At 44.1% G+C, this 13,482-nt stretch overlaps 1 protein-coding gene across 1 annotated transcript in view; it reads left to right on the forward strand.

Annotated features, from left to right (window-relative positions):
* SH3BP5 (SH3 domain binding protein 5) overlaps positions 1-13,482 on the forward strand; it is a 49,546-nt gene that overhangs the window by 16,611 nt on the left and 19,453 nt on the right. The window lies entirely within an intron of this gene.

Here is a 13,482-nt window from a genome sequence, read left to right on the forward strand (position 1 = left end):
TCTAAGTTTTACAGCTAATTATTTTTTTCATGTTGTTGGCATACTTAAGCAGCACTCTTTTATCTGAAAAGGCTTGGAAAAATCTGCTGGAATTTGTATTTACAGTGGTTGTTCTTCATTGGTGTCCAGGCATACCCAAGAGGAAGTGCAGTTGATAGACAAGTAGGGACAGCTGTCCCATCCTGTTCACTGCAACTTTTTATGTTGTAGAACTCCTTTCTCTCACCTCACTAATAATCTTTTACTCATGTAATATTTTATAACTGGATTGCCACATCTGTGTGAAGAAACCGGCTGAGAGAATAAAGAATTATTCAAGGTGAGCTTTCAGATGTTCAGATCCTGCACCTCCACTCTGCTTGTCTTCACAAAACTTAGGGGAGCCAAGTTATCACTGGGAAATTATTTCCTCTCCCAAATGTGCGTTTTGATGTGATTCAGTGAATTTTTTATTCTTAGTGAGTCAGGATGAGAAGTAGCTGCTGTAATCTTGCAGAACAGGAATGGAGGAGGAACTGAGCCACTTGGTGGTGAAGGTGGGAGGGGTGTAAGCAGATAAGAGCTCACCTACCTACCTGGAAGAGTCTTCCTCAGCAGATGAGACTGATACCCTTCTTTGTAGAGATCAAGCCAGTAAATGAACAAAGCTTTCTGAGGTGGCCATTGCATCTCAGCTGCTAAGTGTTCAGCTTGAGATGTCTGAAGGTAGTGTGGCAAGTGTGGAAAGTTGCAGATGGTGAATTCCTGAGCTCAGGAAACAAAAGCTTTTTAAATTCTTGAAGGTTCAAAACTTGAACTTGAAGGTTCAAAACTGCTGAGCATCCTTAAAGATTAATTAGGAACTGGAAACTTATGTCTTGCCAGTTCAATTCCCACAGCACCCAAGTTTTGTATCCAAATTCACTCAGTGAGGGAGAGCTACTGGGATCACAGCACTAGCTGGCTCTGCTGGGAGAAGGAGGGCAGCATTGGGTGTGGATGGCAGCTCCTGGGTCCAGTTCCAGCAGTGGTAGATATCCAGGTCTTTCCCTGTTGTTCCTAGACACTGAATGTGTTATCCATCAGTATATTGACTTCCCATGTCATAAAAGTAGAATGGAGAAGGAATCTCCTTCTCCATCCTGCTTTTAGGAGCTGAAGTCCTGATGCTCATGTTTAGGGCAACAAGGAGTTAAGACTGATTTGTCTAATCTGGTAAATTTATCTTGGCAAAAAAAATAAAAAAATAGGTGGAGGGAGAAGGAACTTGAGAAGCAAAAATTAAATGTCAGCAGAACTGTGACAGACTTGCATTCCTGTTTGGAGACTTGCCATGGAGCTAGTAAAAAGCAAAATTATTGGCACAGTTACAGTGAAGCAACCAGCTGACCTTTCCTGGCTGAAGGAGTGTTTCTGGTTAACTGTTCATAAACCAAATAACTATCCAAAATGTGGATTCACATTTTGAAAGGAAGGAATAGAGAGACTTGAAAATAAACTTTGACAAACCTTCTGCAAATTCTCCCAATTGTTTAAGGAAAAAACCAAATGCCCAGAGCACTTGACTGCTTTCTGTGGCTGTAGTTCAGTGCTGTTATTGTTTTTAAGTAATCATACAATCATGAAATGGTTTGGGTTAGAAGGGACCTTAGATATCAACAAGTTCCAGCCCACCTGTCCTGGGCATAGGTGCCACCCCCTAGACTGGGTTGCTCAATGCCCGTGCTATCCTGTCCTTGAGCACTTCCAGGGATGGGTCATTCACAACTCTCTGGGCAACCTGTTACAGTGCCTCAGTACTCTCTGAGTAAATAATCTCTTCCTAACATGTAATCCAAATCTCTCCTCTTTTAATTTAAAAATGCTCCCCTTGTCTGATCACTAGGACATTTTTGTTTTGCATTTTGTGTTATTTGTGTTTTGGATGGCTGTTGCTGCTCTGGCCTTTTGCACTAAGCAGTCTAGGCTGGCATGGTTGTGTTGTTTGTGCCCTGCCTGTGCTGTTTGCCCTTTGAACTGAGGATGCTGTCCTGCAGCTGCCCTGGTGGCTCTCTGGGAGCCTCTTGGCACTGGGAGATGGGAGGGAATGATGCCTGCATGGGGAAGGTGGGGTGCATGGTGTGAGAGGCAGCTCACTCCCTGGGCCTGTAAATCAGCCATGTGGGAATGGCTGTGATTTTTAGATTACTTGGTGGAGAGGCAGGGGAGCAGCTCCCCTCCTGAACTGGGGCTTTGTGGTTGTGGAGCCTGTGTGTGGGATGGATGCTGATGTGATGGCCTCGGCTGGCGCTGTGGCAGGCATGGGAGGGAGGCAGGCTGGCACAGGCCTTGCCTGGGAACAGATGGCTGGTGTGCTCTGAAGGGAAAAGAGACATGGAACTTGCTGTGTGAGCAGTCAGGAAGCTCAGTGCTGTGAAGAAATGGAAAGGGAAGGAAACGTAGGTGAGCTGTGCAAGAAGTGCCTGAAAGTATGGAGCATTGAGGCTGTGTGTTGTACCTGTTTGCCTGTGAAGTTTTGTGTGTCCTTTTTACCTTTCTGCTCCCTGTGGGCCTGCTCTGGGTCTGAACCCCTTCTTCCCAGCAATGTTTTTGGTTTTTTTATTACAAAACACATCATTAAATCTTGGGGAAACCGTGTCGATGTGACGTCAGTCCTGTGGTGCAATGTGGAGTTCCCGCTGCTGTGATCCCAAAGGGCATTCCCACTGTAGTAATCTCCCTTCCCACACAAAGCATGGCTGAAGGGGGCATAAGCCAAGCAAGGGAATCTGTAACTTTATTATTGAGGGTAAGGAGTCACTTCCTGGACTTTCACCAGGGAACCCACTGAATTTTGTAAGCTTTTTCTAAGGCAGGATGTACTTTGGATTCAGTCAAGCAAATGTTTTGCCATGCTCAAAGTTTGATGGAGTGTCTCCTGTCGTGTTTGCACAGTTGGGATCTGAAACCCTGTGAGCAGCGTGTGGGGAGCCACTGCCCTGCCATCAGTGCTCAGTGTCTCACTGCTGCTGCACAGAGCTTGTGCTTGGTGTGCCCTGTTTGTTCCTCCTGAATGCTTAGAACCTGAAAACTGTATTTTAAGTCTTGAATCATGGTTCTGTTGCATTTTCCTTCAGGCCAAAGTAGCAACAAAGCCTAGGAAGCAGGGAACTCAGGGTCACTTACCTGGGTCAACAAGCTAGGTTTTGCCTGGCTGATTTATTAACATTATTTATTTACTTAAAGCCTGACTTAATGTGGCTTTTGTGTTCTGGCTCTGTCACCTGGTTGAAGAGTGTGGTAGTGGAGTGTGTCAAACTGGGTGTCCTTAAACTGCTGAGAAGATGACAGATGTTGCCTGGTTGGCTTGGGAAAGTTATGCCAGAGATCTGATCTTTGAAGAAAGCTCCTTAATGTGTTTGTCTTCCCATCAACCTTACCAATAGGACAGTAGGTCAGTGTGGCTGGCAGATTTTTACCCTCTTAATCTGTCCCATGTTTGGGAGCACTGACAACTGTTGCTTCTCAGATGAACGGAAAAAAATCCTTACCTGATTCAAATTTAGTGCTCTGTTGCTATTATTTCCTGCAGAGGAGGTGGCATGTGTAACAATATCATCTGCAAGTACAATGTTCCTGGCACATTTGGATAGTGGGAACTAATTTTAACCACTTGCTTGTTGAAATACCTGTGTCAGTAAGTTCTGTGTGCATGTCCCTCTCTAAAAGTTAGATCACCTGTATCTCTCTGAGCCTCTGTGCCTCAGTATATGGGTCTAGTTATTCTAGGTTGGTATTCATACACCCTGCATTTCATGGTTTGTGTGAGCACTATCCTGTTGAAGGATGGTTGTATAAGCTATTGATACAAAAAGTGTTTTCTTATGGTTATTTGCTGATGTGCCTTGGAGGGCTCCATCATGTAGATTTGTTGACTCTGCTCTGTAAATTAGAGATTCTTCCCTCTTCTGCTTTTCTTTGCAGAAGTAGAAGAAAATACAATTTAATCTGTTTTGAAGAATTTATCTAGGAGAGATGAAAAAAGTTACTCTCTTTTGGTGTCTCTTTCTCCCACTTTCTCCAACCCTACAAAGCCTCCATCAGCCATAGTGGATGGCAGTAGCTCAAAGCCAGATAGCTGTTCAACCTTCTCTCCATTAATTGTTGGGAATCAAATGACCTAATTATTTTTCTACCTTCAAGAATGTTTTTTTTTTTTTTTCTGTTGTGAAATACTTAAAGTATTGTGCAAGTAGGTCTGAAGTAATGGAATACTGGGTTAAGCTGATGTGAAATACCCTCAGTTCTTTGGAGTAACAAGGAGAAGGCTGGTGCAGAAAAATTTGGGTTTTTTTGCAGATGACAGCTGATTTAGGCAGGAAGAAGTGATACAGGTGGTCTGGCTATTATGTTTAGACACAGATACAATAACAGATGCTGGAACTGGCAGGAAGGTGTAAGCAGCTCTCAAAGAGTCCTGGAATGTGAAAATAGAACAGAATCCCTTTTTCCTCTGCTGTTGCATGAAGATTTGAGTGACATCATTTTGCATCCTCTTTATTTTGGAAAAACCTGAGGGATTAGGTTGTGCATTCCTTTGTGTGACTGTAGCACTTCCACAGCTATTGCCAGAACACTGATCTACAGGAAAAAAAACCCAAAACAATTTAAAGGAAAAAGGTTGCTTTGCTTTGTTGTCTGTCGCCATTTTCTTCCCTGATTTTTTTTTCGTCTGGCCTCTAGTACAGTCTATTTCAAGAGATTGTAAACCACAGACAGGATCATCTGTTAAAAATAGTAGTTGGCATTTGAGCCTGGGTGGCTTGAGGTCAGGGTGATATCCTGCCTACCTGTTTTGTGTGATAATTGCTCAGGGATGACTGCTGAAGGCAGCACAAGTCTTGCCACTTCGGGGAATTTTTTCAACCAACCAAGTGTTTCCTGTGTACAGTGGTCTAAATAGGTGGGAGTTTATTTTGGAGTGATAAATGCTCATGCTGAGGTCTGCTGCCAAAACAGATGTGATATGGATGTTGGTTACTGCCTTCTGGATGTGTTTTGGTATGACTTCTAGTAAAACAGTATGAATTTTGCAGCTTTTGTCTGTTCTTGCTGGTAAAAATTATCTGAATACTCTAATTTCTGTATTAGGAAATCAGCATGTGGGAATGGCTCTGCATTGTAGTTTCTACAATGAATAGTTTCTACAAGAAATACATCTCAATTGCAGCAAACAAAAAGTTGTACTGTTCAACAAGAAATTTTGCTTCCAGGATGTGGGAGAAATGTCCACCTCTTTTAGCTGTGTCTGGTTGTTTGGTTTCTGTTTTATTGTTATTGTTTGGTTTGTCGTGGTAGGTTCTTTTAATTTGGTGAAGAGTGCTAATGGCTTGTTCTCAAAGGAGGATTTCTTTGCTGTGAAGTGGAACTGACATATTCCCTATTCCTGCTGCTACCTAGGCTATTTCCTTCGAGGAATGGACTGAGCCCTTCATTAGTCCAGGACACCGCCTGCAACTTCTTTGGTTACGTGCAGCAGGTGTTATTCACCTGTGCTGTGGAGTTGTGCAATTTGACTAGAAAAAATGCTGAAGGGTCAAGAGTTATCTTCAACATGTCCCTTAGGAGGATGACTGTCTAAAAAGTATCTGTGAGGGTACAAAGGCAGACAAGGTCAGCCTAGAACTTTCTTCCAGAGCGTGTTCCTGGTATTGAGGACAGGCTGTGGGTGTGGGGCTTTCTGGGAACTGGGAGAACGTGTCCAGAACAGCCCATCAGCCAGGTGAAACTCCTACCCACATGCCTTGTCTGTGCTTATGCCAGTATGAATGCACAAGATGTGCTTTCAGAAGCAGCCTGCCAGTCCCTTGCCAGCACTCTGGAAACTTCTACTTAAAAACATTTGCTGCTTTGGTGGTGATTGCACGAGACAAGGATCCAGTGTTTCTCCTGAACATGCCTGTTGCATCTGTGTCTGCTGAATGTTGATTATCTTGGGTAATTAAAAAAAGCCACTAATGCAGGCGGTGTCCCTGTTCCAGGGTGTATTCATGGGAGTTGTTCCTTGCTTCTATATTTAATTCCAGCAAAGCAGGCTGCTGCCAGGTGCAGATGAGCATGGGGAGCCTCTGTAAACCTGGAAGGCAGCTGTCAGCCCTGGACTCGCTGACTCACTGCCTAAGCTCTCAGAATGCAGGTGCACAGAGCAGGGAGGATTACCTCAGTGTTTTTCTCTCTTAATAAGATTGTTTACCTTTGAAATCAAAACCTGGACATATTCTATCATCCCTTCTTCCAGAAAGCAACAGCTTGATAATTTTGGCCACAAACAACTGCACAACTAAGAAGCAGATGGCACTGAATGTCCAAGAAGGCTGTGCCTGGATGGTACTAGACTGAGCCATTTGTCATGCTCTGGTGCCACAGACTTGCTAATTAGTGTGAGTAACTCCAAGCACACCAGCATCTCTCAACAACCACATGAAAAACAAAGGAGGGGCAGAAGGCTTGGGGTAGTGTCTGCCATGCAATCTCTGCACCCAGGTGAGCATCACCTCCCTGTTCCTGTAAGGCAAGGAGCTACATCAATGAAAACCAGCAAGGAGACCAGCAGGTTTCAGATGACTGCACAGTGGCAGTGATCAGCTCAGAGGGGATATCCTTGCCCTCATTTCACAAGATCCTGGTTACAGCCTAGATGGGAGCTGCCAGAGAGCAGAGAAGGGCTGGCAGCTGATTGTGCAGTCCAGTTCAGGACTGGCCTTAACAGTGTTTGAAGGGAACTGTGTGTTCAGATATTTTCTTTCCCATTTCCTTCCACAGCTCCCAAAGAAGGGAGGTGGGATTCTGCCTTGAGGAGTCCAGCTGTCTGCATGCTGGTGAAAGCAGCAGCTAATGAATGAGCTCTTGGTTGTGCCCTGAACCTTCTGGGTCTTCAAACACACTCGTGATCCTGTCTTAAAGGAGTTACACATACCACCTAACTTTAGCACAGAGCTAGATGTCTCTGGAAGCATGCTTTGTAGGTCTGCTCTTATTTCCTGAGCCTTTTTATAGACTGCATAGGAATGTAGCACACAACCAGGAGTCAGGTCAGTTCTGCAACAATTTGGCTGTTAGAAGAGAAGGGGTGGGATGCATGTGGGGGACTAAAAAGCCCAGCATAAGAATAAAACACCTAATCAAAAGCAGAGACTAAACTTCACATGGTTTTAGTGTTCCATAGACATTTCACTAGTTATGCAGCAGGGAGGAAATGGTTTGTGTTTCACAAAACTCTAGCAAGGCTTGTTTTCACCTTTTCCTCCCCTCTGCCTTCTCCATCCAGTTAAAAATCTTTCAATCTACTTTTGAAAAAACAAATTCTAACTAATGTTCAATTATATAGCTTTATAATAAACTACTTAAAGAACTAAAGAGTATTTCAGACTCGTGAGAGACTGTACATTTTGATATAAACAGTCATCATAGATTATATAGCTCAGGCCTTGTAGATGTGTCAAAATGAGGTCACTCCCATGGCCTTGGATTTTAGAAGTTGTTTAGAAAAGTATAGCAAGAAGGGGTTTCTGGAGTGTTTTTACTACTTTTCAGTTCTGGTTTGGATCAGAGTTTTAGGCTGTTGGGAGAGGGGAAGGAAAGGTCATGGTCCTTAAAAAAAGCAAACAGAACCCTTACACCCCCCTCCCCCACAGTTGCACCACTAGTCTGTTTATTCAGGAAAATAAATGTATCTGAGTATCTAGGAGAACTTTTGGCACCACTGCAGAGTTTTTGTAGAAATGTTCTTCAGATTTTGAGAAACTAGGAAAAATATTATGGTATTTGATTGAAATAGTGGTTGTTCAGGACCTTTGGAGGTCATCAGATCCCAACTTTCTGCTCAAAGCAGAACTGTCACATTGCTGGATTGCATTAGCCATGGCTTTGCCATGTCTTGAAGACTGCCAGAGATGAGGATTTGAAACCTCTCTGTGTAACCTGTCTGCAGGATTGGCAGCCATGCCCTCTTAGTTTAGCCTAGGACATGGTTTGCATTACTCCCAGGGAGACTGCACCTTCTCAGCTTTCTCAGCCTGACTCCTGTTGCAGTGTGTTGTCCTTTTGACAGGGCTGACCGTGGGATTGTTCCACCCCAAGTGCAGGACTCCACAGGTCCCCTTGTAAAGTGTCTCTTGGCCCAATCAGCCTTCCCAAGGTCCATCTAGGCCGAAGTTCTGCCTTTTCAGCCACCTCCTCTGGCTTGGTGTCATGTGCAGTTTTGCTGTGGATGGAGCTGTGCCAGTGCCAAGGTTGTTGTTATTTGTTTGGGTGTTGAGCGTGGTGAGCCCTTGTGCTGACATCTGGGCTGCTGCTCTTGTTCCTGCCTGCCAGCTGAATTGAAACAGGTTGAGGAAAACTGAAGCTGAAGTGGCAGCCCTCAGTGGCTGGTTACTGTGAGCTGTGCAGTGAGCACTCAGCTGTCTTCACCTCGGGCTTCTGAATCTCTGAATCTGCTGCAGGGCTGGGTGAGATGGGGATGCTGTGGTCCATGAGTGGTGATCCTGCTGTCCCCATTCCTGCCAGAAGCTTGTGCAGAGTGCCCTGGTGCAGTCCCTGCACTCAGAGGGATCCCTGAAGACAGGCAGTGCCACAGCAGCTCTGGTGGGCGATTGATGGAGTAAAGTTCCTGTTTCAAAACACGCTCCCTGTTGTACTTTGCACAGCAAATTAACGTGGGATGTTGATACAAGAAGGAAAGGGGGCCAGAATGAAAACATTTGAAACTTGATTCCTTCTGAAGAGTGGGACTGGAACACAGTTAATCGTTATCTATTTGCTAGTAAGCAAGTACATGCTTGCTGGTAGCAATTGAACTATTGTTTTAAAGATTAATGAGTGGGAGAAACATTGGTTTCACAGTAACAAACAAGTGCTTTCTAGAGCAAAGGCTTTGGGCTGGCACGTGGGGTGCTGCTGCCTGGTTCTGACCAGCAGCTGTGTGTTCCCTCCATGTTCCAGCTTATGGTGATTTCATAAACAGAAATTGTTCCTGTCTTTCATTGGCAATAACTCAGAGATGCTGAAATAAAGTGGATGTCAAGGCCTTGGCAGTGCAGGATGGGATAGATTCACTTGGATAAATGACAAGCCAATTTTGAAAATATCTGATCTTTGCTGACTGATGTTTCTAATGGGAAAATTTCTAGTTGTGTTGTGATGTCCTTTTCATTAAATATCTGTACTTGAGGTCTGGTCCTCTGATGAGGCTGGCCAAGGGGAGGAATTCTGCATAGGCTTGCCTCCACAAAATGAGCCCTCTGCATCTATTTGGGGAAGCCTGGCTGGGCTGTGAGCTGTGTGCAGGTGTGCTCACGTGTCAGGGGCTGAGCTGTGCCTAGCAGGGTGCATTAGATGTTGGCTAACCTCAGAGGAATGCTATAGCTGTGTTGTACCATGTTTCAGTGGCAGTGATACTGTGCAGAAACAAAAACAAAAATCAGAGATGAGAGGAAATATGAGATATGTCATAGGTTCCAGATATATATGGGAAGGTGGGGGAAAAATCTTCTATTAGCAACTGGGCAAGATCTTGACTACAAAGAGAGTTTGGGTCAATAGAAGCTAATGTAGACTAATCAGAAAATTGTATTTCATAATTAGAGTGCACACTTTTCTGCTTTGAAAGTGGACAAGCAGATGTCAGTATGTTGCTGGCAGTTCCAGAAGGACTGCATTTAAAAAGTGCCTGGTTTTGTTTTCTGTTAGCTTGCCATGGCCTAGTGTTTTTTTCATTTCTAGCTGACAACATAAATCTGTCTGTTGTGCTTGGTTCCCTTCTGTGCAAGGCCCTGTGTGGGCTAAGCAGAGGAATGCCTATGGGGATACAGCTTTTATCCCCCAAAAGGGATTTGTCAGGACTGAGCATCTTTCAGCAATATATTAATAGCTTGCAGTTTTGAATCCTGCCAGTACCCCTTTAATTTTGCATAATTTATTTTCTAAGCTGACACATTTTATACCAGAGTGCAGGATTTGCTTCTGTGAGTGCTGCTACTGCATGTCACTTCTGGGTCTTTGGGAGCTGCTGGGAAGTTCAGGGCTGTGCCTGCCAGAGCCAGGGAGATCAGGGACAAGGATGAGCTGGTGAGAGGAGGTCACATGAGCAGAACAGCACGGGGTGGAGAGCAGTGTAAAGAGAGCTCTTGGCCATGGGGAGGGGGCTGAGTGGGCAGAGCAGGACTTGTGCATGTGCAAAAAGGGATTTACTGTCATGGGAGATGTGTTTGTAGCTGGTTGCTTGTAGAAGACTGAGTTGCAGAGGAGGGACAAACAGAATGGCAGGAAGAGCTGATGCTCTGTGTTGACAGTGTGTGACAGGTGTGCTGTGACAGTGGGATTCTCCTCAGCTTCATTCTCTGTGGCTGCCTGATTGTGTTCCTTTAGGACTCCCATTTTATGCTTTACACTGATGCAGGAAGGGTCTGCAGTGGTGAAGGCACTCCATTGAGTTTCCTGGCAGAAAGCACTGATCATGAACCACAAGAGCACTGTCACCCTGGCAGTGGGAGCTGGGGCACATGTCCCCCAGTTCCCAAGGTGTCAGCACTTGCTCATTTTCAAAAAGAGGTTTCACTGGGCTGGCTCTTCTGACTATAATGAAAGAGATCCTCACTTCTGTGTTGGGTAGACTCCATCAAGCACCAGTGATATGGATGACAGGCAGAAAGTTGGCATACTACTTGCCTCCAGCCTCCCTCAGCAATTTTTGTCCTCATCCCTAGTACATTTTCTCTCATTCTACCCCAAGGCTAAGCCTCACTCAACTCAAACACGAGTTTGTGATGGAAGACAACCTAGTTTTCAGCCGTTCATTTGAATTTTGGATTTTAGTCTTGAGAGAAACAGCCACTGTCTAAAGTAGTGAAGTTTATATGCAATATAAGGAGGCTGGATGGAGAGGTGGGCTCCTGCTGGTTTCTCTGTGGTTTTAAAATCTCATGAAGAACATGGCTACTCTCTTTTCCATCAAATGGAGTGGCCTGTGGGCTTAGGACTGAGAGCAACCTCTTGGTGATGGTGCAGAACAACTTGTACATGCTGGAGGCAGTTTTAAATGAGGGCTAATTATTGGCTAACTGTATTAGAACACAAAAGAAAGTGTTTGAATATTCTTCTTCACATTGGCAAAGCCACAAACCTGTTGATGTTTTCCTAATGACAAATGTATCATTCTTTACCCGAGCATTTGTTTTTTTCTTTCTCAGACTTTCAGGAAGCTGCTTAAATTAAAGACTGTAGACTGACTTCAGATAACTGTTGGAGCTAAATTGCTATTTGGACTACTATGTTGCTCAGAAACAAAACAGTGTTTCCAAATTGCCACTGCAGAACAGTATTCAACAAATGCAGCTGGGAGGGAGTGCTTAGGTGTGATTTTGTTTCAGTTTTCCATTTACCCACCCAGTTAGAGGGCGTGAATCGGAATGGATTATGGGTCTAGAGCTGTGGGCTTGCCTGTCAACAGCTCCAGCTGTCACTGTCCTGCAGGTCCAGGTGCAAGCAGAAATCTAACTAAATTGTAAATTTGGCTTCTGTTTTTTTTTATCATAAAGACAGTTTTCCTGTTTTAGAGTCAATTGGCCATTAAGGCCTTCATCAGAAGGGCTGCTAGTACTGCAAGCTACCACTAAGTGTTGTTTTCCATGGGGATTAAGTATCTCAGCTCCTAATGCTCTGCAGGCTTTTTGCTGGCTCAGATATCTTGCTCCCTGACCCAGGTACGTGTGCCAACAGAAACTTCCAAGTGCTGATGCATTACGGTGAGAAAAGTGCACTTCTGTGCTTGCATTGCCCCTGGGATCTGGCTGTACTGAGTTTCCAAAGCAGTTGCTTGCTGAGAAGGTTCTGGCTGTGCTTGGAATGGGTCTCCAGTCTGGTTTTGTGTGTTTGTAACTCATTTCTCACATGGGCAAGCCTGCTCATGCAGCAGAAGCTTCACAGCCTTGTTGCTGGAAGCTGCTGGGACCTGGCTCCCTCTTGTAGAGTCTTCCATGAAAATTGGTCTTGCTCTTCCTCCAGGCATCCTCAGCATTGTTCTGCAGTACTTGGTGCAGGTTCTCACTGGAGTCTTGCATTTTATTTCCTATCTTAAAATCCCATCTCAAACTACTTTTCTGGAAACTTTTGGCCTTTAATTTGTATTTGATTCCTTTACTAGGTCAAACTTACTGGACAGAAAAAAGAAAGTTGTGAGATTTTAGAAAGTTTAGTAGATATTTTGGGGACTACACTCAAGCTTTTTGCTGTGTTCAGGCTTTTTGCTGTATTCTTTTCTGGAAGCCCAGGTTGAGCCTTGTTTTAAAGATCCTCAGATGGCTTTTTTGTATTGGCGAATTTTTGTGCTTGCTGGGTTAAGGTAAGTTAGTGGCTAAATAAAACATTCTACAGTTAGGCTTATTCTGAATTTATAAAATGTATTAATATATTTGAAGCAGGCAACTGGTGACTGGGGTGAGAAGGAGGTGCAACATGTGGGTTTTTTTCAGAGAGGAAAAGAGGTAATGTTGTCATTGAACTTCTACCAGGATGCTGTGCATGCACTAACCTTGGCCCAAAGGATCTGTGTGCTTGGAATGTGCAATTCTGCATGGAAATTAACACTTTTAGTGCCCTGGCTCTTCACAAAGGCTGTAGGCAGGGTGATATGGTGTAAACTGGCTGGAAAACAACAAAGGGGATATTTAGATTAACTTCTCTGTGGAAAACGTCACCAGCCTCTTCAGAAGGAAATGCATCAGGGACCTTGGTTGGAAGGAAATTGCTGCTCTGATTGTGATGATTTTTATTTCCTTCTCCAGCTTGTAAGTGAAGGACCTCTGACACATAATTCCTATTTTTGCATGGTTACCTTGGGGTGAAGTACCTCCATGTGAGAGAGGAAAGGAAGTAAGAAGAGCTTGCTGCTATTTCAGGACATGGAGAGGGAAACTTAGTGTGCTTTATTTCCTTTTGAGACTTGTGTTTAAATTAGGAGTCCATCTCCCCTGCCGTGGGGCAGGGAGGGAGGGTTTTTTCCATTACCTTTACAAATAACTGTGGTGTCTGAAGTGTGGAGGTGTTTGCAACTGGTATTGAGGGGGTGTAGCCAGCTGTTTGCTGGAGAAATACACTGTTGTTCAACTTATTTTATATCAGGGATTTTTAGTCACTTCCCAAATGATCACCATTTCTTCAAGCTAAAACCTCCTCCTTTATTCATAAGACTTTGACATACAGAATACTACACTGAGGAAGATAAAGTCCTTTCTCATGTTTGATTGTCAGACTCCTTCTGTGCATATCATGATACCTAAAGTTTTATTCATTATTTTGTTCTGTCAGTTATGTCTGGTCAAAGACGTTTTTCATAGGTATGTACTGGGTAATTCCAGTTTATTTCTGAAAAATCATTGAAGTGTAAATGAGAACTCTCTACACAGTGCTGGATGTTCAATTAATTGTGTGTGAGGCTTACATTGGAAGGGTTGTATTTCTGAGCAAAAT

This window comes from Melospiza georgiana, chromosome 1 (genome assembly GCF_028018845.1).
Source record: "Melospiza georgiana isolate bMelGeo1 chromosome 1, bMelGeo1.pri, whole genome shotgun sequence".
In the NCBI taxonomy this organism is placed as follows: domain Eukaryota; kingdom Metazoa; phylum Chordata; class Aves; order Passeriformes; family Passerellidae; genus Melospiza; species Melospiza georgiana.